Raw genomic sequence first — 27,837 nt, 5'->3', positions numbered from 1 at the left:
AAGGTTTCTTTCGAGAAAACTCATTTTCTTCTATGTGCCATGCCGGCTGTAAGTAAAAGCACGGTAACAACAGTGCTTTTCAGGTAGCTTCGGGGCCGCATCAACGGAGCTTTCATAATGGGAAAACTAGCCTTGTGCCGACAGCCTCTAATTTCTAGGTTGACACGCAGCATACACGCAGGAGCAGAACTTCCTGGTTCTACGCAGTGTTCTGGTACTAAAACGGGTGCTGAAGCAGGCCCCTAGGAGTGTTGAAAAGCTTACTACCTTGAAACTAAAGCAGAACAACGATGAAGGCCTCATGGAGCTGCTGCACGCCTCTCGTTTTGCAAGGATAATCAGGGCCTTACTTCGAAGCTTGGGCTCACGTTGACTTTCACTTTAGGTATAGCGCAGAGCAGGGTGAGCTTCCAACAAGGAACTGGAAACCCAAGGTTTCTTAGGAGAAAACTCATTTTCTTCTCAGAACCATGCCGGCAGTGAGGAAAACCCCGGCAACAACAATGCTTTTCAGGTAGCTTCGAGGCCGCATGAACGGAGCTTTCATAATGGCAAAAGAAGCCTTATGCCATCAGTCTCCAATTTCTAGGTTGACACGCAGCATACACGCAGGATCAGAGCTTACTGTCTCTACGCAGTGTTCTGGTACCGAAACGGTTGCTTAAGCAAAGTCCCTAGGAATGTTGGAAAGCTTACTACCGTGAAACTAAAGCAGAACAGCGATGAAGGCCTCATGGAGCTGCTGCACGCCTCCCTTTTTGCCAGGATAATCAGGGCCTTACTTCGAGGCTAGTGCTCACATTGACTTTCACGTTTGGTATAGAGCAGAGCCGGGTGAGCTTCCAACTAGGAACTGGAAGCACAAGGTTTCTTTCGAGAAAACTCATTTTCTTCTATGAACCATGCCGGCTGTAAGTAAAAGCACGGTAACAACAGTGCTTTTCAGGTAGCTTCGGGGCCGCATCAACAGAGCTTTCATAATGGGAAAACTAGCCTTGTGCCATCAGTCTCTAATTTCTAGGTTGACACGCAGCATACACGCAGGAGCAGAGCTTCCTGGTTCTACGCAGTGTTCTGGTACTGAAACGGGTGCTGAAGCAAGGCCCCTAGGAGTGTTGAAAAGCTTACTACCTTGAAACTAAAGCAGAACAACGATGAAGGCCTCATGGAGCTGCTGCACGCCTCTCGTTTTGCAAGGATAATCAGGGCCTTACTTCGAAGCTTGGGCTCACGTTGACTTTCACTTTAGGTATACCGCAGAGCAGGGTGAGCTTCCAACAAGGAACTGGAAACCCAAGGTTTCTTAGGGGAAAACTCATTTTCTTCTCAAAACCATGCCGGCAGTGAGGAAAACCCCGGCAACAACAATGCTTTTCAGGTAGCTTCGAGGCCGCATGAACGGAGCTTTCATAATGGCAAAAGAAGCCTTATGCCATCAGTCTCCAATTTCTAGGTTGACACGCAGCATACACGCAGGACCAGAGCTTACTGTCTCTACGCAGTGTTCTGGTACCGAAACGGTTGCTTAAGCAAAGTCCCTAGGAGTCTTGGAAAGCTTACTACCGTGAAACTAAAGCAGAACAGCGATGAAGGCCTCATGGAGCTGCTGCACGCCTCCCGTTTTGCCAGGATAATCAGGGCCTTACTTCGAGGCTAGTGCTCACATTGACTTTCACGTTTGGTATAGAGCAGAGCCGGGTGAGCTTCCAACTAGGAACTGGAAGCACAAGGTTTCTTTCGAGAAAACTCATTTTCTTCTATGTGCCATGCCGGCTGTAAGTAAAAGCACGGTAACAACAGTGCTTTTCAGGTAGCTTCGGGGCCGCATCAACGGAGCTTTCATAATGGGAAAACTAGCCTTGTGCCGTCAGCCTCTAATTTCTAGCTTGACACGCAGCATACACGCAGGAGCAGAGCTTCCTGGTTCTACGCAGTGTTCTGGTACTGAAACGGGTGCTGAAGCAAGGCCCTTAGGAGTGTTGAAAAGCTCACTACCTTGAAACTAAAGCAGAAAACGATGAAGGGCTCATGGAGCTGCTGCACGCCTCTCGTTTTGCAAGGATAATCAGGGCCTTACTTCGAAGCTTGGGCTCACGTTGACTTTCACTTTAGGTATAGCGCAGAGCAGGGTGAGCTTCCAACAAAGAACTGGCAACCCAAGGTTTCTTTGGAGAAAACTCATTTTCTCCTCAGAACCATGCCGGCAGTGAGGAAAACCCCGGCAACAACAATGCTTTTCAGGTAGCTTCGAGGCCGCATGAACGGAGCTTTCATAATGGGAAAAGAAGCCTTATGCCATCAGTCTCCAATTTCTAGGTTGACTCGCAGCATACACGCAGGACCAGAGCTTACTGTCTCTACGCAGTGTTCTGGTACCGAAACGGTTGCTTAAGCAAAGTCCCTAGGAATGTTGGAAAGCTACTACCGTGAAACTAAAGCAGAACAGCGATGAAGGCCTCATGGAGCTGCTGCACGCCTCCCGTTTTGCCAGCATAATCAGGGCCTTACTTCGAGGCTAGTGCTCACATTGACTTTCACGTTTGGTATAGAGCAGAGCCGGTTGAGCTTCCAACTAGGAACTGGAAGCACAAGGTTTCTTTCGAGAAAACTCATTTTCTTCTATGTGCCATGCCGGCTGTAAGTAAAAGCACGGTAACAACAGTGCTTTTCAGGTAGCTTCGAGGCCGCATGAATGGAGCTTTCAAAACGGGAAAACAAGCCTTGTGCCGTCAGTCTCTAATTTCTAGGTTGACACGCAGCATACACGCAGGAGCAGAGCTTCCTGGTTCTACGCAGTGTTCTGGTACTGAAACGGGTGCTGAAGCAAGGCCCCTAGGAGTGTTGAAAAGCTTACTACCTTGAAACTAAAGCAGAACAACGATGAAGGCCTCATGGAGCTGCTGCACGCCTCTCGTTTTGCAAGGATAATCAGGGCCTTACTTCGAAGCTTGGGCTCACGTTGACTTTCACTTTAGGTATAGCGCAGAGCAGGGTGAGCTTCCAACAAGGAACTGGAAACCCAAGGTTTCTTAGGAGAAAACTCATTTTCTTCTCAGAACCATGCCGGCAGTGAGGAAAACCCCGGCAACAACAATGCTTTTCAGGTAGCTTCGAGGCCGCATGAACGGAGCTTTCATAATGGGAAAAGAAGCCTTATGCCATCAGTCTCCAATTTCTAGGTTGACACGCAGCATACACGCAGGACCAGAGCTTACTGTCTCTACGCAGTGTTCTGGTACCGAAACGGTTGCTTAAGCAAAGTCCCTAGGAATGTTGGAAAGCTTACTACCGTGAAACTAAAGCAGAACAGCGATGAAGGCCTCATGGAGCTGCTGCACGCCTCCCGTATTGCCAGCATAATCAGGGCCTTACTTCGAGGCTAGTGCTCACATTGACTTTCACGTTTGGTATAGAGCAGAGCCGGGTGAGCTTCCAACTAGGAACTGGAAGCACAAGGTTTCTTTCGAGAAAACTCATTTTCTTCTATGTGCCATGCCGGCTGTAAGTAAAAGCACGGTAACAACAGTGCTTTTCAGGTAGCTTCGAGGCCGCATGAATGGAGCTTTCAAAACGGGAAAACAAGCCTTGTGCCATCAGTCTCTAATTTCTAGGTTGACACGCAGCATACACGCAGGAGCAGAGCTTCCTGGTTCTACGCAGTGTTCTGGTACTGAAACGGGTGCTGAAGCAAGGCCCCTAGGAGTGTTGAAAAGCTTACTACCTTGAAACTAAAGCAGAACAACGATGAAGGCCTCATGGAGCTGCTGCACGCCTCTCGTTTTGCAAGGATAATCAGGGCCTTACTTCGAAGCTTGGGCTCACGTTGACTTTCACTTTAGGTATAGCGCAGAGCAGGGTGAGCTTCCAACAAGGAACTGGAAACCCAAGGTTTCTTAGGAGAAAACTCAGTTTCTTCTCAGAACCATGCCGGCAGTGAGGAAAACCCCGGCAACAACAATGCTTTTCAGGTAGCTTCGAGGCCGCATGAACGGAGCTTTCATAATGGCAAAAGAAGCCTTATGCCATCAGTCTCCAATTTCTAGGTTGACACGCAGCATACACGCAGGACCAGAGCTTACTGTCTCTACGCAGTGTTCTGGTACCGAAACGGTTGCTTAAGCAAAGTCCCTAGGAATGTTGGAAAGCTTACTACCGTGAAACTAAAGCAGAACAGCGATGAAGGCCTCATGGAGCTGCTGCACGCCTCCCGTTTTGCCAGCATAATCAGGGCCTTACTTCGAGGCTAGTGCTCACATTGACTTTCACGTTTGGTATAGAGCAGAGCCGGGTGAGCTTCCAACTAGGAACTGGAAGCACAAGGTTTCTTTCGAGAAAACTCATTTTCTTCTATGTGCCATGCCGGCTCTAAGTAAAAGCACGGTAACAACAGTGCTTTTCAGGTAGCTTCGAGGCCGCATGAATGGAGCTTTCAAAACGGGAAAACAAGCCTTGTGCCATCAGTCTCTAATTTCTAGGTTGACACGCAGCATACACGCAGGAGCAGAGCTTCCTGGTTCTACGCAGTGTTCTGGTACTGAAACGAGTGCTGAAGCAAGGCCCCTAGGAGTGTTGAAAAGCTTACTACCTTGAAACTAAAGCAGAACAACGATGAAGGCCTCATGGAGCTGCTGCACGCCTCTCGTTTTGCAAGGATAATCAGGGCCTTACTTCGAAGCTTGGGCTCACGTTGACTTTCACTTTAGGTATAGCGCAGAGCAGGGTGAGCTTCCAACAAGGAACTGGAAACCCAAGGTTTCTTAGGAGAAAACTCATTTTCTTCTCAAAACCATGCCGGCAGTGAGGAAAACCCCGGCAACAACAATGCTTTTCAGGTAGCTTCGAGGCCGCATGAACGGAGCTTTCATAATGGGAAAAGAAGCCTTATGCCATCAGTCTCCAATTTCTAGGTTGACACGCAGCATACACGCAGGACCAGAGCTTACTGTCTCTACGCAGTGTTCTGGTACCGAAACGGTTGCTTAAGCAAAGTCCCTAGGAGTCTTGGAAAGCTTACTACCGTGAAACTAAAGCAGAACAGCGATGAAGGCCTCATGGAGCTGCTGCACGCCTCCCGTTTTGCCAGGATAATCAGGGCCTTACTTCGAGTCTAGTGCTCACATTGACTTTCACGTTTGGTGTAGAGCAGAGCCGGGTGAGCTTCCAACTAGGAACTGGAAGCACAAGGTTTCTTTCCAGAAAACTCATTTTCTTCTATGTGCCATGCCGGCTGTAAGTAAAAGCACGGTAACAACAGTGCTTTTCAGGTAGCTTCGGGGCCGCATGAATGGAGCTTTCAAAACGGGAAAACAAGCCTTGTGCCATCAGTCTCTAATTTCTAGGTTGACACGCAGCATACACGCAGGAGCAGAGCTTCCTGGTTCTACGCAGTGTTCTGGTACTGAAACGGGTGCTGAAGCAAGGCCCCTAGGAGTGTTGAAAAGCTTACTACCTTGAAACTAAAGCAGAACAACGATGAAGGCCTCATGGAGCTGCTGCACGCCTCTCGTTTTGCAAGGATAATCAGGGCCTTACTTCGAAGCTTGGGCTCACGTTGACTTTCACTTTAGGTATAGCGCAGAGCAGGGTGAGCTTCCAACAAGGAACTGGAAACCCAAGGTTTCTTAGGAGAAAACTCATTTTCTTCTCAGAACCATGCCGGCAGTGAGGAAAACCCCGGCAACAACAATGCTTTTCAGGTAGCTTCGAGGCCGCATGAACGGAGCTTTCATAATGGCAAAAGAAGCCTTATGCCATCAGTCTCCAATTTCTAGGTTGACACGCAGCATACACGCAGGACCAGAGCTTACTGTCTCTACGCAGTCTTCTGGTACCGAAACGGTTGCTTAAGCAAAGTCCCTAGGAGTCTTGGAAAGCTTACTACCGTGAAACTAAAGCAGAACAGCGATGAAGGCCTCATGGAGCTGCTGCACGCCTCCCGTATTGCCAGCATAATCAGGGCCTTACTTCGAGGCTAGTGCTCACATTGACTTTCACGTTTGGTATAGAGCAGAGCCGGGTGAGCTTCCAACTAGGAACTGGAAGCACAAGGTTTCTTTCGAGAAAACTCATTTTCTTCTATGTGCCATGCCGGCTGTAAGTAAAAGCACGGTAACAACAGTGCTTTTCAGGTAGCTTCGAGGCCGCATGAATGGAGCTTTCAAAACGGGAAAACAAGCCTTGTGCCATCAGTCTCTAATTTCTAGGTTGACACGCAGCATACACGCAGGAGCAGAGCTTCCTGGTTCTACGCAGTGTTCTGGTACTGAAACGGGTGCTGAAGCAAGGCCCCTAGGAGTGTTGAAAAGCTTACTACCTTGAAACTAAAGCAGAACAACGATGAAGGCCTCATGGAGCTGCTGCATGCCTCTCGTTTTGCAAGGATAATCAGGGCCTTACTTCGAAGCTTGGGCTCAGGTTGACATTCACTTTAGGTATAGCGCAGAGCAGGGTGAGCTTCCAACAAGGAACTGGAAACCCAAGGTTTCTTAGGAGAAAACTCATTTTCTTCTCAGAACCATGCCGGCAGTGAGGAAAACCCCGGCAACAACAATGCTTTTCAGGTAGCTTCGAGGCCGCATGAACGGAGCTTTCATAATGGGAAAAGAAGCCTTATGCCATCAGTCTCCAATTTCTAGGTTGACACGCAGCATACACGCAGGACCAGAGCTTACTGTCTCTACGCAGTGTTCTGGTACCGAAACGGTTGCTTAAGCAAAGTCCCTAGGAGTCTTGGAAAGCTTACTACCGTGAAACTAAAGCAGAACAGCGATGAAGGCCTCATGGAGCTGCTGCACGCCTCCCGTTTTGCCAGGATAATCAGGGCCTTACTTCGAGGCTAGTGCTCACATTGACTTTCACGTTTGGTATAGAGCAGAGCCGGGTGAGCTTCCAACTAGGAACTGGAAGCACAAGGTTTCTTTCGAGAAAACTCATTTTCTTCTATGTGCCTTGCCGGCTCTAAGTAAAAGCACGGTAACAACAGTGCTTTTCAGGTAGCTTCGAGGCCGCATGAATGGAGCTTTCAAAACGGGAAAACAAGCCTTGTGCCATCAGTCTCTAATTTCTAGGTTGACACGCAGCATACACGCAGGAGCAGAGCTTCCTGGTTCTACGCAGTGTTCTGGTACTGAAACGGGTGCTGAAGCAAGGCCCCTAGGAGTGTTGAAAAGCTTACTACCTTGAAACTAAAGCAGAACAACGATGAAGGCCTCATGGAGCTGCTGCACGCCTCTCGTTTTGCAAGGATAATCAGGGCCTTACTTCGAAGCTTGGGCTCACGTTGACTTTCACTTTAGGTATAGCGCAGAGCAGGGTGAGCTTCCAACAAGGAACTGGAAACCCAAGGTTTCTTAGGAGAAAACTCATTTTCTTCTCAAAACCATGCCGGCAGTGAGGAAAACCCCGGCAACAACAATGCTTTTCAGGTAGCTTCGAGGCCGCATGAACGGAGCTTTCATAATGGGAAAAGAAGCCTTATGCCATCAGTCTCCAATTTCTAGGTTGACACGCAGCATACACGCAGGACCAGAGCTTACTGTCTCTACGCAGTGTTCTGGTACCGAAACGGTTGCTTAAGCAAAGTCCCTAGGAGTCTTGGAAAGCTTACTACCGTGAAACTAAAGCAGAACAGCGATGAAGGCCTCATGGAGCTGCTGCACGCCTCCCGTTTTGCCAGGATAATCAGGGCCTTACTTCGAGTCTAGTGCTCACATTGACTTTCACGTTTGGTATAGAGCAGAGCCGGGTGAGCTTCCAACTAGGAACTGGAAGCACAAGGTTTCTTTCGAGAAAACTCATTTTCTTCTATGTGCCATGCCGGCTGTAAGTAAAAGCACGGTAACAACAGTGCTTTTCAGGTAGCTTCGGGGCCGCATGAATGGAGCTTTCAAAACGGGAAAACAAGCCTTGTGCCATCAGTCTCTAATTTCTAGGTTGACACGCAGCATACACGCAGGAGCAGAGCTTCCTGGTTCTACGCAGTGTTCTGGTACTGAAACGGGTGCTGAAGCAAGGCCCCTAGGAGTGTTGAAAAGCTTACTACCTTGAAACTAAAGCAGAACAACGATGAAGGCCTCATGGAGCTGCTGCACGCCTCTCGTTTTGCAAGGATAATCAGGGCCTTACTTCGAAGCTTGGGCTCACGTTGACTTTCACTTTAGGTATAGCGCAGAGCAGGGTGAGCTTCCAACAAGGAACTGGAAACCCAAGGTTTCTTAGGAGAAAACTCAGTTTCTTCTCAGAACCATGCCGGCAGTGAGGAAAACCCCGGCAACAACAATGCTTTTCAGGTAGCTTCGAGGCCGCATGAACGGAGCTTTCATAATGGGAAAAGAAGCCTTATGCCATCAGTCTCCAATTTCTAGGTTGACACGCAGCATACACGCAGGACCAGAGCTTACTGTCTCTACGCAGTGTTCTGGTACCGAAACGGTTGCTTAAGCAAAGTCCCTAGGAATGTTGGAAAGCTACTACCGTGAAACTAAAGCAGAACAGCGATGAAGGCCTCATGGAGCTGCTGCACGCCTCCCGTTTTGCCAGCATAATCAGGGCCTTACTTCGAGGCTAGTGCTCACATTGACTTTCACGTTTGGTATAGAGCAGAGCCGGGTGAGCTTCCAACTAGGAACTGGAAGCACAAGGTTTCTTTCGAGAAAACTCATTTTCTTCTATGTGCCATGCCGGCTGTAAGTAAAAGCACGGTAACAACAGTGCTTTTCAGGTAGCTTCGAGGCCGCATGAATGGAGCTTTCAAAACGGGAAAACAAGCCTTGTGCCATCAGTCTCTAATTTCTAGGTTGACACGCAGCATACACGCAGGAGCAGAGCTTCCTGGTTCTACGCAGTGTTCTGGTACTGAAACGGGTGCTGAAGCAAGGCCCCTAGGAGTGTTGAAAAGCTTACTACCTTGAAACTAAAGCAGAACAACGATGAAGGCCTCATGGAGCTGCTGCACGCCTCTCGTTTTGCAAGGATAATCAGGGCCTTACTTCGAAGCTTGGGCTCACGTTGACTTTCACTTTAGGTATAGCGCAGAGCAGGGTGAGCTTCCAACAAGGAACTGGAAACCCAAGGTTTCTTAGGAGAAAACTCAGTTTCTTCTCAGAACCATGCCGGCAGTGAGGAAAACCCCGGCAACAACAATGCTTTTCAGGTAGCTTCGAGGCCGCATGAACGGAGCCTTCATAATGGGAAAAGAAGCCTTATGCCATCAGTCTCCAATTTCTAGGTTGACACGCAGCATACACGCAGGACCAGAGCTTACTGTCTCTACGCAGTGTTCTGGTACCGAAACGGTTGCTTAAGCAAAGTCCCTAGGAATGTTGGAAAGCTTACTACCGTGAAACTAAAGCAGAACAGCGATGAAGGCCTCATGGAGCTGCTGCACGCCTCCCGTTTTGCCAGGATAATCAGGGCCTTACTTCGAGGCTAGTGCTCACATTGACTTTCACGTTTGGTATAGAGCAGAGCCGGGTGAGCTTCCAACTAGGAACTGGAAGCACAAGGTTTCTTTCGAGAAAACTCATTTTCTTCTATGTGCCATGCCGGCTGTAAGTAAAAGCACGGTAACAACAGTGCTTTTCAGGTAGCTTCGGGGCCGCATCAACGGAGCTTTCATAATGGGAAAACTAGCCTTGTGCCATCAGTCTCTAATTTCTAGGTTGACACGCAGCATACACGCAGGAGCAGAGCTTCCTGGTTCTACGCAGTGTTCTGGTACTGAAACGTGTGCTGAAGCAAGGCCCCGAGGAGTGTTGAAAAGCTTACTACCTTGAAACCTAAGCAGAACAACGATGAAGGCCTCATGGAGCTGCTGCACGCCTCTCGTTTTGCAAGGATAATCAGGGCCTTACTTCGAAGCTTGGGCTCACGTTGACTTTCACTTTAGGTATAGAGCAGAGCAGGGTGAGCTTCCAACAAGGAACTGGAAACCCAAGGTTTCTTAGGAGAAAACTCATTTTCTTCTCAGAACCATGTCGGCAGTGAGGAAAACCCCGGCAACAACAATGCTTTTCAGGTAGCTTCGAGGCCGCATGAACGGAACTTTCATAATGGGAAAAGAAGCCTTATGCCATCAGTCTCCAATTTCTAGGTTGACACGCAGCATACACGCAGGACCCGAGCTTACTGTCTCTACGCAGTGTTCTGGTAGCGAAACGGTTGCTTAAGCAAAGTCCCTAGGAATGTTGGAAAGCTTACTACCGTGAAACTAAAGCAGAACAGCGATCAAGGCCTCATGGAGCTGCTGCACGCCTCCCGTTTTGCCAGCATAATCAGGGCCTTACTTCGAGGCTAGTGCTCACATTGACTTTCACGTTTGGTATAGAGCAGAGCAGGGTGAGCTTCCAACTAGGAACTGGAAGCACAAGGTTTCTTTCGAGAAAACTCATTTTCTTCTATGTGCCATGCCGGCTGTAAGTAAAAGCACGGTAACAACAGTGCTTTTCAGGTAGCTTCGAGGCCGCATGAATGGAGCTTTCAAAACGGGAAAACAAGCCTTGTGCCATCAGTCTCTAATTTCTAGGTTGACACGCAGCATACACGCAGGAGCAGAGCTTCCTGGTTCTACGCAGTGTTCTGGTACTGAAACGGGTGCTGAAGCAAGGCCCCTAGGAGTGTTGAAAAGCTTACTACCTTGAAACTAAAGCAGAACAACGATGAAGGCCTCATGGAGCTGCTGCACGCCTCTCGTTTTGCAAGGATAATCAGGGCCTTACTTCGAAGCTTGGGCTCACGTTGACTTTCACTTTAGGTATAGCGCAGAGCAGGGTGAGCTTCCAACAAGGAACTGGAAACCCAAGGTTTCTTAGGAGAAAACTCATTTTCTTCTCAGAACCATGCCGGCAGTGAGGAAAACCCCGGCAACAACAATGCTTTTCAGGTAGCTTCGAGGCCGCATGAACGGAGCTTTCATAATGGGAAAAGAAGCCTTATGCCATCAGTCTCCAATTTCTAGGTTGACACGCAGCATACACGCAGGACCAGAGCTTACTGTCTCTACGCAGTATTCTGGTACCGAAACGGTTGCTTAAGCAAAGTCCCTAGGAATGTTGGAAAGCTTACTACCGTGAAACTAAAGCAGAACAGCGATGAAGGCCTCATGGAGCTGCTGCACGCCTCCCGTTTTGCCAGGATAATCAGGGCCTTACTTCGAGGCTAGTGCTCACATTGACTTTCACGTTTGGTATAGAGCAGAGCCGGGTGAGCTTCCAACTAGGAACTGGAAGCACAAGGTTTCTTTCGAGAAAACTCATTTTCTTCTATGTGCCATGCCGGCTCTAAGTAAAAGCACGGTAACAAAAGTGCTTTTCAGGTAGCTTCGGGGCCGCATCAACGGAGCTTTCATAATGGGAAAACTAGCCTTGTGCCGTCAGTCTCTAATTTCTAGGTTGACACGCAGCATACACGCAGGAGCAGAGCTTCCTGGTTCTACGCAGTGTTCTGGTACTGAAACGGGTGCTGAAGCAAGGCCCCTAGGAGTGTTGAAAAGCTTACTACCTTGAAACTAAAGCAGAACAACGATGAAGGCCTCATGGAGCTGCTGCACGCCTCTCGTTTTGCAAGGATAATCAGGGCCTTACTTCGAAGCTTGGGCTCACGTTGACTTTCACTTTAGGTATAGCGCAGAGCAGGGTGAGCTTCCAACAAAGAACTGGAAACCCAAGGTTTCTTAGGAGAAAACTCATTTTCTCCTCAGAACCATGCCGGCAGTGAGGAATACCCCGGCAACAACAATGCTTTTCAGGTAGCTTCGAGGCCGCATGAACGGAGCTTTCATAATGGGAAAAGAAGCCTTATGCCATCAGTCTCCAATTTCTAGGTTGACTCGCAGCATACACGCAGGACCAGAGTTTACTGTCTCTACGCAGTGTTCTGGTACCGAAACGGTTGCTTAAGCAAAGTCCCTAGGAATGTTGGAAAGCTACTACCGTGAAACTAAAGCAGAACAGCGATGAAGGCCTCATGGAGCTGCTGCACGCCTCCCGTTTTGCCAGGATAATCAGGGCCTTACTTCGAGGCTAGTGCTCACATTGACTTTCACGTTTGGTATAGAGCAGAGCCGGGTGAGCTTCCAACTAGGAACTGGAAGCACAAGGTTTCTTTCGAGAAAACTCATTTTCTTCTATGTGCAATGCCGGCTGTAAGTAAAAGCACGGTAACAACAGTGCTTTTCAGCTAGCTTCGGGGCCGCATCAACGGAGCTTTCATAATGGGAAAACTAGCCTTGTGCCGTCAGCCTCTAATTTCTAGCTTGACACGCAGCATACACGCAGGAGCAGAGCTTCCTGGTTCTACGCAGTTTTCTGGTACTGAAACGGGTGCTGAAGCAAGGCCCTTAGGATTGTTGAAAAGCTCACTACCTTGAAACTAAAGCAGAAAACGATGAAGGGCTCATGGAGCTGCTGCACGCCTCTCGTTTTGCAAGGATAATCAGGGCCTTACTTCGAAGCTTGGGCTCACGTTGACTTTCACTTTAGGTATAGCGCAGAACAGGGTGAGCTTCCAACAAAGAACTGGAAACCCAAGGTTTCTTAGGAGAAAACTCATTTTCTCCTCAGAACCATGCCGGCAGTGAGGAAAACCCCGGCAACAACAATGCTTTTCAGGTAGCTTCGAGGCCGCATGAACGGAGCTTTCATAATGGGAAAAGAAGCCTTATGCCATCAGTCTCCAATTTCTAGGTTGACTCGCAGCATACACGCAGGACCAGATCTTACTGTCTCTACGCAGTGTTCTGGTACCGAAACGGTTGCTTAAGCAAAGTCCCTAGGAATGTTGGAAAGCTACTACCGTGAAACTAAAGCAGAACAGCGATGAAGGCCTCATGGAGCTGCTGCACGCCTCCCGTTTTGCCAGCATAATCAGGGCCTTACTTCGAGGCTAGTGCTCACATTGACTTTCACGTTTGGTATAGAGCAGAGCCGGGTGAGCTTCCAACTAGGAACTGGAAGCACAAGGTTTCTTTCGAGAAAACTCATTTTCTTCTATGAACCATGCCAGCTGTAAGTAAAAGCACGGTAACTACAGTGCTTTTCAGGTAGCTTCGGGGCCGCATGAATGGAGCTTTCAAAACGGGAAAACAAGCCTTGTGCCATCAGTCTCTAATTTCTAGGTTGACACGCAGCATACACGCAGGAGCAGAGCTTCCTTGTTCTACGCAGTGTTCTGGTACTGAAACGGGTGCTGAAGCAAGGCCCCTAGGAGTGTTGAAAAGCTTACTACCTTGAAACTAAAGCAGAACAACGATGAAGGCCTCATGGAGCTGCTGCACGCCTCTCGTTTTGCAAGGATAATCAGGGCCTTACTTCGAAGCTTGGGCTCACGTTGACTTTCACTTTAGGTATAGCGCAGAGCAGGGTGAGCTTCCAACAAGGAACTGGAAACCCAAGGTTTCTTAGGAGAAAACTCATTTTCTTCTCAGAACCATGCCGGCAGTGAGGAAAACCCCGGCAACAACAATGCTTTTCAGGTAGCTTCGAGGCCGCATGAACGGAGCTTTCATAATGGCAAAAGAAGCCTTATGCCATCAGTCTCCAATTTCTAGGTTGACACGCAGCATACACGCAGGACCAGAGCTTACTGTCTCTACGCAGTGTTCTGGTACCGAAACGGTTGCTTAAGCAAAGTCCCTAGGAATGTTGGAAAGCTTACTACCGTGAAACTAAAGCAGAACAGCGATGAAGGCCTCATGGAGCTGCTGCACGCCTCCCGTATTGCCAGCATAATCAGGGCCTTACTTCGAGGCTAGTGCTCACATTGACTTTCACGTTTGGTATAGAGCAGAGCCGGGTGAGCTTCCAACTAGGAACTGGAAGCACAAGGTTTCTTTCGAGAAAACTCATTTTCTTCTATGTGCCATGCCGGCTGTAAGTAAAAGCACGGTAACAACAGTGCTTTTCAGGTAGCTTCGAGGCCGCATGAATGGAGCTTTCAAAACGGGAAAACAAGCCTTGTGCCATCAGTCTCTAATTTCTAGGTTGACACGCAGCATACACGCAGGAGCAGAGCTTCCTGGTTCTACGCAGTGTTCTGGTACTGAAACGGGTGCTGAAGCAAGGCCCCTAGGAGTGTTGAAAAGCTTACTACCTTGAAACTAAAGCAGAACAACGATGAAGGCCTCATGGAGCTGCTGCACGCCTCTCGTTTTGCAAGGATAATCAGGGCCTTACTTCGAAGCTTGGGCTCACGTTGACTTTCACTTTAGGTATAGCGCAGAGCAGGGTGAGCTTCCAACAAGGAACTGGAAACCCAAGGTTTCTTAGGAGAAAACTCATTTTCTTCTCAAAACCATGCCGGCAGTGAGGAAAACCCCGGCAACAACAATGCTTTTCAGGTAGCTTCGAGGCCGCATGAACGGAGCTTTCATAATGGCAAAAGAAGCCTTATGCCATCAGTCTCCAATTTCTAGGTTGACACGCAGCATACACGCAGGACCAGAGCTTACTGTCTCTACGCAGTGTTCTGGTACCGAAACGGTTGCTTAAGCAAAGTCCCTAGGAGTCTTGGAAAGCTTACTACCGTGAAACTAAAGCAGAACAGCGATGAAGGCCTCCTGGAGCTGCTGCACGCCTCCCGTTTTGCCAGGATAATCAGGACCTTACTTCGAGGCTAGTGCTCACATTGACTTTCACGTTTGGTATAGAGCAGAGCCGGGTGAGCTTCCAACTAGGAACTGGAAGCACAAGGTTTCTTTCGAGAAAACTCATTTTCTTCTATGTGCCATGCCGGCTGTAGTAAAAGCACGGTAACAACAGTGCTTTTCAGGTAGCTTCGGGGCCGCATCAACGGAGCTTTCATAATGGGAAAACTAGCCTTGTGCCATCAGTCTCTAATTTCTAGGTTGACACGCAGCATACACGCAGGAGCAGAGCTTCCTGGTTCTACGCAGTGTTCTGGTACTGAAACGGGTGCTGAAGCAAGGCCCCTAGGAGTGTTGAAAAGCTTACTACCTTGAAACTAAAGCAGAACAACGATGAAGGCCTCATGGAGCTGCTGCATGCCTCTCGTTTTGCAAGGATAATCAGGGCCTTACTTCGAAGCTTGGGCTCAGGTTGACATTCACTTTAGGTATAGCGCAGAGCAGGGTGAGCTTCCAACAAAGAACTGGAAACCCAAGGTTTCTTAGGAGAAAACTCATTTTCTCCTCAGAACCATGCCGGCAGTGAGGAAAACCCCGGCAACAACAATGCTTTTCAGGTAGCTTCGAGGCCGCATGAACGGAGCTTTCATAATGGGAAAAGAAGCCTTATGCCATCAGTCTCCAATTTCTAGGTTGACTCGCAGCATACACGCAGGACCAGAGCTTACTGTCTCTACGCAGTGTTCTGGTACCGAAACGGTTGCTTAAGCAAAGTCCCTAGGAATGTTGGAAAGCTACTACCGTGAAACTAAAGCAGAACAGCGATGAAGGCCTCATGGAGCTGCTGCACGCCTCCCGTTTTGCCAGCATAATCAGGGCCTTACTTCGAGGCTAGTGCTCACATTGACTTTCACGTTTGGTATAGAGCAGAGCCGGGTGAGCTTCCAACTAGGAACTGGAAGCACAAGGTTTCTTTCGAGAAAACTCATTTTCTTCTATGAACCATGCCAGCTGTAAGTAAAAGCACGGTAACTACAGTGCTTTTCAGGTAGCTTCGGGGCCGCATGAATGGAGCTTTCAAAACGGGAAAACAAGCCTTGTGCCATCAGTCTCTAATTTCTAGGTTGACACGCAGCATACACGCAGGAGCAGAGCTTCCTTGTTCTACGCAGTGTTCTGGTACTGAAACGGGTGCTGAAGCAAGGCCCCTAGGAGTGTTGAAAAGCTTACTACCTTGAAACTAAAGCAGAACAACGATGAAGGCCTCATGGAGCTGCTGCACGCCTCTCGTTTTGCAAGGATAATCAGGGCCTTACTTCGAAGCTTGGGCTCACGTTGACTTTCACTTTAGGTATAGCGCAGAGCAGGGTGAGCTTCCAACAAAGAACTGGCAACCCAAGGTTTCTTAGGAGAAAATTCATTTTCTCCTCAGAACCATGCCGGCAGTGAGGAAAACCCCGGCAACAACAATGCTTTTCAGGTAGCTTCGAGGCCGCATGAACGGAGCTTTCATAATGGGAAAAGAAGCCTTATGCCATCAGTCTCCAATTTCTAGGTTGACTCGCAGCATACACGCAGGACCAGAGCTTACTGTCTCTACGCAGTGTTCTGGTACCGAAACGGTTGCTTAAGCAAAGTCCCTAGGAATGTTTGAAAGCTACTACCGTGAAACTAAAGCAGAACAGCGATGAAGGCCTCATGGAGCTGCTGCACGCCTCCCGTTTTGCCAGCATAATCAGGGCCTTACTTCGAGGCTAGTGCTCACATTGACTTTCACGTTTGGTATAGAGCAGAGCCGGTTGAGCTTCCAACTAGGAACTGGAAGCACAAGGTTTCTTTCGAGAAAACTCATTTTCTTCTATGTGCCATGCCGGCTGTAAGTAAAAGCACGGTAACAACAGTGCTTTTCAGGTAGCTTCGAGGCCGCATGAATGGAGCTTTCAAAACGGGAAAACAAGCCTTGTGCCGTCAGTCTCTAATTTCTAGGTTGACACGCAGCATACACGCAGGAGCAGAGCTTCCTGGTTCTACGCAGTGTTCTGGTACTGAAACGGGTGCTGAAGCAAGGCCCCTAGGAGTGTTGAAAAGCTTACTACCTTGAAACTAAAGCAGAACAACGATGAAGGCCTCATGGAGCTGCTGCACGCCTCTCGTTTTGCAAGGATAATCAGGGCCTTACTTCGAAGCTTGGGCTCACGTTGACTTTCACTTTAGGTATAGCGCAGAGCAGGGTGAGCTTCCAACAAGGAACTGGAAACCCAAGGTTTCTTAGGAGAAAACTCATTTTCTTCTCAGAACCATGCTGGCAGTGAGGAAAACCCCGGCAACAACAATGCTTTTCAGGTAGCTTCGAGGCCGCATGAACGGAGCTTTCATAATGGGAAAAGAAGCCTTATGCCATCAGTCTCCAATTTCTAGGTTGACACGCAGCATACACGCAGGACCAGAGCTTACTGTCTCTACGCAGTGTTCTGGTACCGAAACGGTTGCTTAAGCAAAGTCCCTAGGAGTCTTGGAAAGCTTACTACCGTGAAACTAAAGCAGAACAGCGATGAAGGCCTCATGGAGCTGCTGCACGCCTCCCGTTTTGCCAGGATAATCAGGGCCTTACTTCGAGGCTAGTGCTCACATTGACTTTCACGTTTGGTATAGAGCAGAGCCGGGTGAGCTTCCAACTAGGAACTGGAAGCACAAGGTTTCTTTCGAGAAAACTCATTTTCTTCTATGTGCCATGCCGGCTGTAAGTAAAAGCACGGTAACAACAGTGCTTTTCAGCTAGCTTCGGGGCCGCATCAACGGAGCTTTCATAATGGGAAAACTAGCCTTGTGCCGTCAGCCTCTAATTTCTAGGTTGACACGCAGCATACACGCAGGAGCAGAACTTCCTGGTTCTACGCAGTGTTCTGGTACTGAAACGGGTGCTGAAGCAAGGCCCCTAGGAGTGTTGAAAAGCTTACTACTTTGAAACTAAAGCAGAACAACGATGAAGGCCTCATGGAGCTGCTGCACGCCTCTCGTTTTTCAAGGATAATCAGGGCCTTACTTCGAAGCTTGGGCTCACGTTGACTTTCACTTTAGGTATAGCGCAGAGCAGGGTGAGCTTCCAACAAGGAACTGGAAACCCAAGGTTTCTTAGGAGAAAACTCATTTTCTTCTCAGAACCATGCCGGCAGTGAGGAAAACCCCGGCAACAACAATGCTTTTCAGGTAGCTTCGAGGCCGCATGAACGGAGCTTTCATAATGGCAAAAGAAGCCTTATGCCATCAGTCTCCAATTTCTAGGTTGACACGCAGCATACACGCAGGACCAGAGCTTACTGTCTCTACGCAGTGTTCTGGTACCGAAACGGTTGCTTAAGCAAAGTCCCTAGGAATGTTGGAAAGCTTACTACCGTGAAACTAAAGCAGAACAGCGATGAAGGCCTCATGGAGCTGCTGCACGCCTCCCGTATTGCCAGCATAATCAGGGCCTTACTTCGAGGCTAGTGCTCACATTGACTTTCACGTTTGGTATAGAGCAGAGCCGGGTGAGCTTCCAACTAGGAACTGGAAGCACAAGGTTTCTTTCGAGAAAACTCATTTTCTTCTATGTGCCATGCCGGCTGTAAGTAAAAGCACGGTAACAACAGTGCTTTTCAGGTAGCTTCGAGGCCGCATGAATGGAGCTTTCAAAACGGGAAAACAAGCCTTGTGCCATCAGTCTCTAATTTCTAGGTTGACACGCAGCATACACGCAGGAGCAGAGCTTCCTGGTTCTACGCAGTGTTCTGGTACTGAAACGGGTGCTGAAGCAAGGCCCCTAGGAGTGTTGAAAAGCTTACTACCTTGAAACTAAAGCAGAACAACGATGAAGGCCTCATGGAGCTGCTGCACGCCTCTCGTTTTGCAAGGATAATCAGGGCCTTACTTCGAAGCTTGGGCTCACGTTGACTTTCACTTTAGGTATAGCGCAGAGCAGGGTGAGCTTCCAACAAGGAACTGGAAACCCAAGGTTTCTTAGGAGAAAACTCATTTTCTTCTCAAAACCATGCCGGCAGTGAGGAAAACCCCGGCAACAACAATGCTTTTCAGGTAGCTTCGAGGCCGCATGAACGGAGCTTTCATAATGGCAAAAGAAGCCTTATGCCATCAGTCTCCAATTTCTAGGTTGACACGCAGCATACACGCAGGACCAGAGCTTACTGTCTCTACGCAGTGTTCTGGTACCGAAACGGTTGCTTAAGCAAAGTCCCTAGGAGTCTTGGAAAGCTTACTACCGTGAAACTAAAGCAGAACAGCGATGAAGGCCTCCTGGAGCTGCTGCACGCCTCCCGTTTTGCCAGGATAATCAGGACCTTACTTCGAGGCTAGTGCTCACATTGACTTTCACGTTTGGTATAGAGCAGAGCCGGGTGAGCTTCCAACTAGGAACTGGAAGCACAAGGTTTCTTTCGAGAAAACTCATTTTCTTCTATGTGCCATGCCGGCTGTAGTAAAAGCACGGTAACAACAGTGCTTTTCAGGTAGCTTCGGGGCCGCATCAACGGAGCTTTCATAATGGGAAAACTAGCCTTGTGCCATCAGTCTCTAATTTCTAGGTTGACACGCAGCATACACGCAGGAGCAGAGCTTCCTGGTTCTACGCAGTGTTCTGGTACTGAAACGGGTGCTGAAGCAAGGCCCCTAGGAGTGTTGAAAAGCTTACTACCTTGAAACTAAAGCAGAACAACGATGAAGGCCTCATGGAGCTGCTGCATGCCTCTCGTTTTGCAAGGATAATCAGGGCCTTACTTCGAAGCTTGGGCTCAGGTTGACATTCACTTTAGGTATAGCGCAGAGCAGGGTGAGCTTCCAACAAGGAACTGGAAACCCAAGGTTTCTTAGGAGAAAACTCATTTTCTTCTCAGAACCATGCCGGCAGTGAGGAAAACCCCGGCAACAACAATGCTTTTCAGGTAGCTTCGAGGCCGCATGAACGGAGCTTTCATAATGGCAAAAGAAGCCTTATGCCATCAGTCTCCAATTTCTAGGTTGACACGCAGCATACACGCAGGACCAGAGCTTACTGTCTCTACGCAGTGTTCTGGTACCGAAACGGTTGCTTAAGCAAAGTCCCTAGGAGTCTTGGAAAGCTTACTACCGTGAAACTAAAGCAGAACAGCGATGAAGGCCTCATGGAGCTGCTGCACGCCTCCCGTTTTGCCAGGATAATCAGGGCCTTACTTCGAGGCTAGTGCTCACATTGACTTTCACGTTTGGTATAGAGCAGAGCCGGGTGAGCTTCCAACTAGGAACTGGAAGCACAAGGTTTCTTTCGAGAAAACTCATTTTCTTCTATGTGCCATGCCGGCTCTAAGTAAAAGCACGGTAACAACAGTGCTTTTCAGGTAGCTTCGGGGACGCATCAACGGAGCTTTCATAATGGGAAAACTAGCCTTGTGCTGTCAGTCTCTAATTTCTAGGTTGACACGCAGCATACACGCAGGAGCAGAGCTTCCTGGTTCTACGCAGTGTTCTGGTACTGAAACGGGTGCTGAAGCAAGGCCCCTAGGAGTGTTGAAAAGTTTACTACCTTGAAACTAAAGCAGAACAACGATGAAGGCCTCATGGAGCTGCTGCACGCCTCTCGTTTTGCAAGGATAATCAGGGCCTTACTTCGAAGCTTGGGCTCACGTTGACTTTCACTTTAGGTATAGCGCAGAGCAGGGTGAGCTTCCAACAAGGAACTGGAAACCCAAGGTTTCTTACGAGAAAACTCAGTTTCTTCTCAGAACCATGACGGCAGTGAGGAAAACCCCGGCAACAACAATGGTTTTCAGGTAGCTTCGAGGCCGCATGAACGGAGCTTTCATAATGGCAAAAGAAGCCTTATGCCATCAGTCTCCAATTTCTAGGTTGACACGCAGCATACACGCAGGACCAGAGCTTACTGTCTCTACGCAGTCTTCTGGTACCGAAACGGTTGCTTAAGCAAAGTCCCTAGGAATGTTGGAAAGCTTACTACCGTGAAACTAAAGCAGAACAGCGATGAAGGCCTCATGGAGCTGCTGCACGCCTCCCGTTTTGCCAGCATAATCAGGGCCTTACTTCGAGGCTAGTGCTCACATTGACTTTCACGTTTGGTATAGAGCAGAGCCGGGTGAGCTTCCAACTAGGAACTGGAAGCACAAGGTTTCTTTCGAGAAAACTCATTTTCTTCTATGTGCCATGCCGGCTGTAAGTAAAAGCACGGTAACAACAGTGCTTTTCAGGTAGCTTCGAGGCCGCATGAATGGAGCTTTCAAAACGGGAAAACAAGCCTTGTGCCATCAGTCTCTAATTTCTAGGTTGACACGCAGCATACACGCAGGAGCAGAGCTTCCTGGTTCTACGCAGTGTTCTGGTACTGAAACGGGTGCTGAAGCAAGGCCCCTAGGAGTGTTGAAAAGCTTACTACCTTGAAACTAAAGCAGAACAACGATGAAGGCCTCATGGAGCTGCTGCACGCCTCTCGTTTTGCAAGGATAATCAGGGCCTTACTTCGAAGCTTGGGCTCACGTTGACTTTCACTTTAGGTATAGCGCAGAGCAGGGTGAGCTTCCAACAAGGAACTGGAAACCCAAGGTTTCTTAGGAGAAAACTCATTTTCTTCTCAAAACCATGCCGGCAGTGAGGAAAACCCCGGCAACAACAATGCTTTTCAGGTAGCTTCGAGGCCGCATGAACGGAGCTTTCATAATGGCAAAAGAAGCCTTATGCCATCAGTCTCCAATTTCTAGGTTGACACGCAGCATACACGCAGGACCAGAGCTTACTGTCTCTACGCAGTGTTCTGGTACCGAAACGGTTGCTTAAGCAAAGTCCCTAGGAGTCTTGGAAAGCTTACTACCGTGAAACTAAAGCAGAACAGCGATGAAGGCCTCATGGAGCTGCTGCACGCCTCCCGTTTTGCCAGGATAATCAGGGCCTTACTTCGAGTCTAGTGCTCACATTGACTTTCACGTTTGGTATAGAGCAGAGCCGGGTGAGCTTCCAACTAGGAACTGGAAGCACAAGGTTTCTTTCGAGAAAACTCATTTTCTTCTATGTGCCATGCCGGCTGTAAGTAAAAGCACGGTAACAACAGTGCTTTTCAGCTAGCTTCGGGGCCGCATCAACGGAGCTTTCATAATGGGAAAACTAGCCTTGTGCCGTCAGCCTCTAATTTCTAGGTTGACACGCAGCATACACGCAGGAGCAGAACTTCCTGGTTCTACGCAGTGTTCTGGTACTGAAACGGGTGCTGAAGCAAGGCCCCTAGGAGTGTTGAAAAGCTTACTACCTTGAAACTAAAGCAGAACAACGATGAAGGCCTCATGGAGCTGCTGCACGCCTCTCGTTTTTCAAGGATAATCAGGGCCTTACTTCGAAGCTTGGGCTCACGTTGACTTTCACTTTAGGTATAGCGCAGAGCAGGGTGAGCTTCCAACAAGGAACTGGAAACCCAAGGTTTCTTAGGAGAAAACTCAGTTTCTTCTCAGAACCATGCCGGCAGTGAGGAAAACCCCGGCAACAACAATGCTTTTCAGGTAGCTTCGAGGCCGCATGAACGGAGCTTTCATAATGGCAAAAGAAGCCTTATGCCATCAGTCTCCAATTTCTAGGTTGACATGCAGCATACACGCAGGACCAGAGCTTACTGTCTCTACGCAGTGTTCTGGTACCGAAACGGTTGCTTAAGCAAAGTCCCTAGGAATGTTGGAAAGCTTACTACCGTGAAACTAAAGCAGAACAGCGATGAAGGCCTCATGGAGCTGCTGCACGCCTCCCGTTTTGCCAGGATAATCAGGACCTTACTTCGAGGCTAGTGCTCACATTGACTTTCACGTTTGGTATAGAGCAGAGCCGGGTGAGCTTCCAACTAGGAACTGGAAGCACAAGGTTTCTTTCGAGAAAACTCATTTTCTTCTATGTGCCATGCCGGCTGTAGTAAAAGCACGGTAACAACAGTGCTTTTCAGGTAGCTTCGGGGCCGCATCAACGGAGCTTTCATAATGGGAAAACTAGCCTTGTGCCATCAGTCTCTAATTTCTAGGTTGACACGCAGCATACACGCAGGAGCAGAGCTTCCTGGTTCTACGCAGTGTTCTGGTACTGAAACGGGTGCTGAAGCAAGGCCCCTAGGAGTGTTGAAAAGCTTACTACCTTGAAACTAAAGCAGAACAACGATGAAGGCCTCATGGAGCTGCTGCATGCCTCTCGTTTTGCAAGGATAATCAGGGCCTTACTTCGAAGCTTGGGCTCAGGTTGACATTCACTTTAGGTATAGCGCAGAGCAGGGTGAGCTTCCAACAAGGAACTGGAAACCCAAGGTTTCTTAGGAGAAAACTCATTTTCTCCTCAGAACCATGCCGGCAGTGAGGAAAACCCCGGCAACAACAATGCTTTTCAGGTAGCTTCGAGGCCGCATGAACGGAGCTTTCATAATGGCAAAAGAAGCCTTATGCCATCAGTCTCCAATTTCTAGGTTGACTCGCAGCATACACGCAGGACCAGAGCTTACTGTCTCTACGCAGTGTTCTGGTACCGAAACGGTTGCTTAAGCAAAGTCCCTAGGAATGTTGGAAAGCTACTACCGTGAAACTAAAGCAGAACAGCGATGAAGGCCTCATGGAGCTGCTGCACGCCTCCCGTTTTGCCAGCATAATCAGGGCCTTACTTCGAGGCTAGTGCTCACATTGACTTTCACGTTTGGTATAGAGCAGAGCCGGGTGAGCTTCCAACTAGGAACTGGAAGCACAAGGTTTCTTTCGAGAAAACTCATTTTCTTCTATGTGCCATGCCGGCTCTAAGTAAAAGCACGGTAACAACAGTGCTTTTCAGGTAGCTTCGAGGCCGCATGAATGCAGCTTTCAAAACGGGAAAACAAGCCTTGTGCCATCAGTCTCTAATTTCTAGGTTGACACGCAGCATACACGCAGGAGCAGAGCTTCCTGGTTCTACGCAGTGTTCTGGTACTGAAACGGGTGCTGAAGCAAGGCCCCTAGGAGTGTTGAAAAGCTTACTACCTTGAAACTAAAGCAGAACAACGATGAAGGCCTCATGGAGCTGCTGCACGCCTCTCGTTTTGCAAGGATAATCAGGGCCTTACTTCGAAGCTTGGGCTCACGTTGACTTTCACTTTAGGTATAGCGCAGAGCAGGGTGAGCTTCCAACAAGGAACTGGAAACCCAAGGTTTCTTAGGAGAAAACTCATTTTCTTCTCAGAACCATGCTGGCAGTGAGGAAAACCCAGGCAACAACAATGCTTTTCAGGTAGCTTCGAGGCCGCATGAACGGAGCTTTCATAATGGGAAAAGAAGCGTTATGCCATCAGTCTCCAATTTCTAGGTTGACACGCAGCATACACGCAGGACCAGAGCTTACTGTCTCTACGCAGTGTTCTGGTACCGAAACGGTTGCTTAAGCAAAGTCCCTAGGAGTCTTGGAAAGCTTACTACCGTGAAACTAAAGCAGAACAGCGATGAAGGCCTCATGGAGCTGCTGCACGCCTCCCGTTTTGCCAGGATAATCAGGGCCTTACTTCGAGGCTAGTGCTCACATTGACTTTCACGTTTGGTATAGAGCAGAGCCGGGTGAGCTTCCAACTAGGAACTGGAAGCACAAGGTTTCTTTCGAGAAAACTCATTTTCTTCTATGTGCCATGCCGGCTGTAAGTAAAAGCACGGTAACAACAGTGCTTTTCAGGTAGCTTCGGGGCCGCATCAACGGAGCTTTCATAATGGGAAAACTAGCCTTGTGCCGTCAGCCTCTAATTTCTAGGTTGACACGCAGCATACACGCAGGAGCAGAACTTCCTGGTTCTACGCAGTGTTCTGGTACTGAAACGGGTGCTGAAGCAAGGCCCCTAGGAGTGTTGAAAAGCTTACTACCTTGAAACTAAAGCAGAACAACGATGAAGGCCTCATGGAGCTGCTGCACGCCTCTCGTTTTGCAAGGATAATCAGGGCCTTACTTCGAAGCTTGGGCTCACGTTGACTTTCACTTTAGGTATAGCGCAGAGCAGGGTGAGCTTCCAACAAGGAACTGGAAACCGAAGGTTTCTTAGGAGAAAACTCAGTTTCTTCTCAGAACCATGCCGGCAGTGAGGAAAACCCCGGCAACAACAATGCTTTTCAGGTAGCTTCGAGGCCGCATGAACGGAGCTTTCATAATGGGAAAAGAAGCCTTATGCCATCAGTCTCCAATTTCTAGGTTGACTCGCAGCATACACGCAGGACCAGAACTTACTGTCTCTACGCAGTGTTCTGGTACCGAAACGGTTGCTTAAGCAAAGTCCCTAGGAATGTTGGAAAGCTACTACCGTGAAACTAAAGCAGAACAGCGATGAAGGCCTCATGGAGCTGCTGCACGCCTCCCGTTTTGCCAGCATAATCAGGGCCTTACTTCGAGGCTAGTGCTCACATTGACTTTCACGTTTGGTATAGAGCAGAGCCGGGTGAGCTTCCAACTAGGAACTGGAAGCACAAGGTTTCTTTCGAGAAAACTCATTTTCTTCTATGTGCCATGCCGGCTGTAAGTAAAAGCACGGTAACAACAGTGCTTTTCAGGTAGCTTCGAGGCCGCATGAATGGAGCTTTCAAAACGGGAAAACAAGCCTTGTGCCATCAGTCTCTAATTTCTAGGTTGACACGCAGCATACACGCAGGAGCAGAGCTTCCTGGTTCTACGCAGTGTTCTGGTACTGAAACGGGTGCTGAAGCAAGGCCCCTAGGAGTGTTGAAAAGCTTACTACCTTGAAACTAAAGCAGAACAACGATGAAGGCCTCATGGAGCTGCTGCACGCCTCTCGTTTTGCAAGGATAATCAGGGCCTTACTTCGAAGCTTGGGCTCACGTTGACTTTCACTTTAGGTATAGCGCAGAGCAGGGTGAGCTTCCAACAAGGAACTGGAAACCCAAGGTTTCTTAGGAGAAAACTCATTTTCTTCTCAGAACCATGCTGGCAGTGAGGAAAACCCCGGCAACAACAATGCTTTTCAGGTAGCTTCGAGGCCGCATGAACGGAGCTTTCATAATGGGAAAAGAAGCCTTATGCCATCAGTCTCCAATTTCTAGGTTGACATGCAGCATACACGCAGGACCAGAGCTTACTGTCTCTACGCAGTGTTCTGGTACCGAAACGGTTGCTTAAGCAAAGTCCCTAGGAGTCTTGGAAAGCTTACTACCGTGAAACTAAAGCAGAACAGCGATGAAGGCCTCATGGAGCTGCTGCACGCCTCCCGTTTTGCCAGCATAATCAGGGCCTTACTTCGAGGCTAGTGCTCACATTGACTTTCACGTTTGGTATAGAGCAGAGCCGGGTGAGCTTCCAACTAGGAACTGGAAGCACAAGGTTTCTTTCGAGAAAACTCATTTTCTTCTATGTGCCATGCCGGCTGTAAGTAAAAGCACGGTAACAACAGTGCTTTTCAGGTAGCTTCGGGGCCGCATCAACGGAGCTTTCATAATGGGAAAACTAGCCTTGTGCCGTCAGCCTCTAATTTCTAGGTTGACACGCAGCATACACGCAGGAGCAGAACTTCCTGGTTCTACGCAGTGTTCTGGTACTGAAACGGGTGCTGAAGCAAGGCCCCTAGGAGTGTTGAAAAGCTTACTACCTTGAAACTAAAGCAGAACAACGATGAAGGCCTCATGGAGCTGCTGCACGCCTCTCGTTTTGCAAGGATAATCAGGGCCTTACTTCGAAGCTTGGGCTCACGTTGACTTTCACTTTAGGTATAGCGCAGAGCAGGGTGAGCTTCCAACAAGGAACTGGAAACCCAAGGTTTCTTAGGAGAAAACTCATTTTCTTCTCAGAACCATGCCGGCAGTGAGGAAAACCCCGGCAACAACAATGCTTTTCAGGTAGCTTCGAGGCCGCATGAACGGAGCTTTCATAATGGCAAAAGAAGCCTTATGCCATCAGTCTCCAATTTCTAGGTTGACACGCAGCATACACGCAGGACCAGAGCTTACTGTCTCTACGCAGTCTTCTGGTACCGAAACGGTTGCTTAAGCAAAGTCCCTAGGAATGTTGGAAAGCTTACTACCGTGAAACTAAAGCAGAACAGCGATGAAAGCCTCATGGAGCTGCTGCACGCCTCCCGTATTGCCAGCATAATCAGGGCCTTACTTCGAGGCTAGTGCTCACATTGACTTTCACGTTTGGTATAGAGCAGAGCCGGGTGAGCTTCCAACTAGGAACTGGAAGCACAAGGTTTCTTTCGAGAAAACTCATTTTCTTCTATGTGCCATGCCGGCTGTAAGTAAAAGCACGGTAACAACAGTGCTTTTCAGGTAGCTTCGAGGCCGCATGAATGGAGCTTTCAAAACGGGAAAACAAGCCTTGTGCCATCAGTCTCTAATTTCTAGGTTGACACGCAGCATACACGCAGGAGCAGAGCTTCCTGGTTCTACGCAGTGTTCTGGTACCGAAACGGGTGCTGAAGCAAGGCCCCTAGGAGTGTTGAAAAGCTTACTACCTTGAAACTAAAGCAGAACAACGATGAAGGCCTCATGGAGCTGCTGCATGCCTCTCGTTTTGCAAGGATAATCAGGGCCTTACTTCGAAGCTTGGGCTCAGGTTGACATTCACTTTAGGTATAGCGCAGAGCAGGGTGAGCTTCCAACAAGGAACTGGAAACCCAAGGTTTCTTAGGAGAAAACTCATTTTCTTCTCAGAACCATGCCGGCAGTGAGGAAAACCCCGGCAACAACAATGCTTTTCAGGTAGCTTCGAGGCCGCATGAACGGAGCTTTCATAATGGGAAAAGAAGCCTTATGCCATCAGTCTCCAATTTCTAGGTTGACACGCAGCATACACGCAGGACCAGAGCTTACTGTCTCTACGCAGTGTTCTGGTACCGAAACGGTTGCTTAAGCAAAGTCCCTAGTAATGTTGGAAAGCTTACTACCGTGAAACTAAAGCAGAACAGCGATGAAGGCTTCATGGAGCTGCTGCACGCCTCCCGTTTTGCCAGGATAATCAGGGCCTTACTTCGAGGCTAGTGCTCACATTGACTTTCACGTTTGGTATAGAGCAGAGCCGGGTGAGCTTCCAACTAGGAACTGGAAGCACAAGGTTTCTTTCGAGAAAACTCATTTTCTTCTATGTGCCATGCCGGCTCTAAGTAAAAGCACGGTAACAACAGTGCTTTTCAGGTAGCTTCGGGGCCGCATCAACGGAGCTTTCATAATGGGAAAACTAGCCTTGTGCCGTCAGTCTCTAATTTCTAGGTTGACACGCAGCATACACGCAGGAGCAGAGCTTCCTGGTTCTAC

This window comes from Eubalaena glacialis, chromosome 10 (genome assembly GCF_028564815.1).
Source record: "Eubalaena glacialis isolate mEubGla1 chromosome 10, mEubGla1.1.hap2.+ XY, whole genome shotgun sequence".
NCBI lineage: Eukaryota > Metazoa > Chordata > Mammalia > Artiodactyla > Balaenidae > Eubalaena > Eubalaena glacialis.
Note: the sequence above shows the minus strand (reverse complement) of the source record.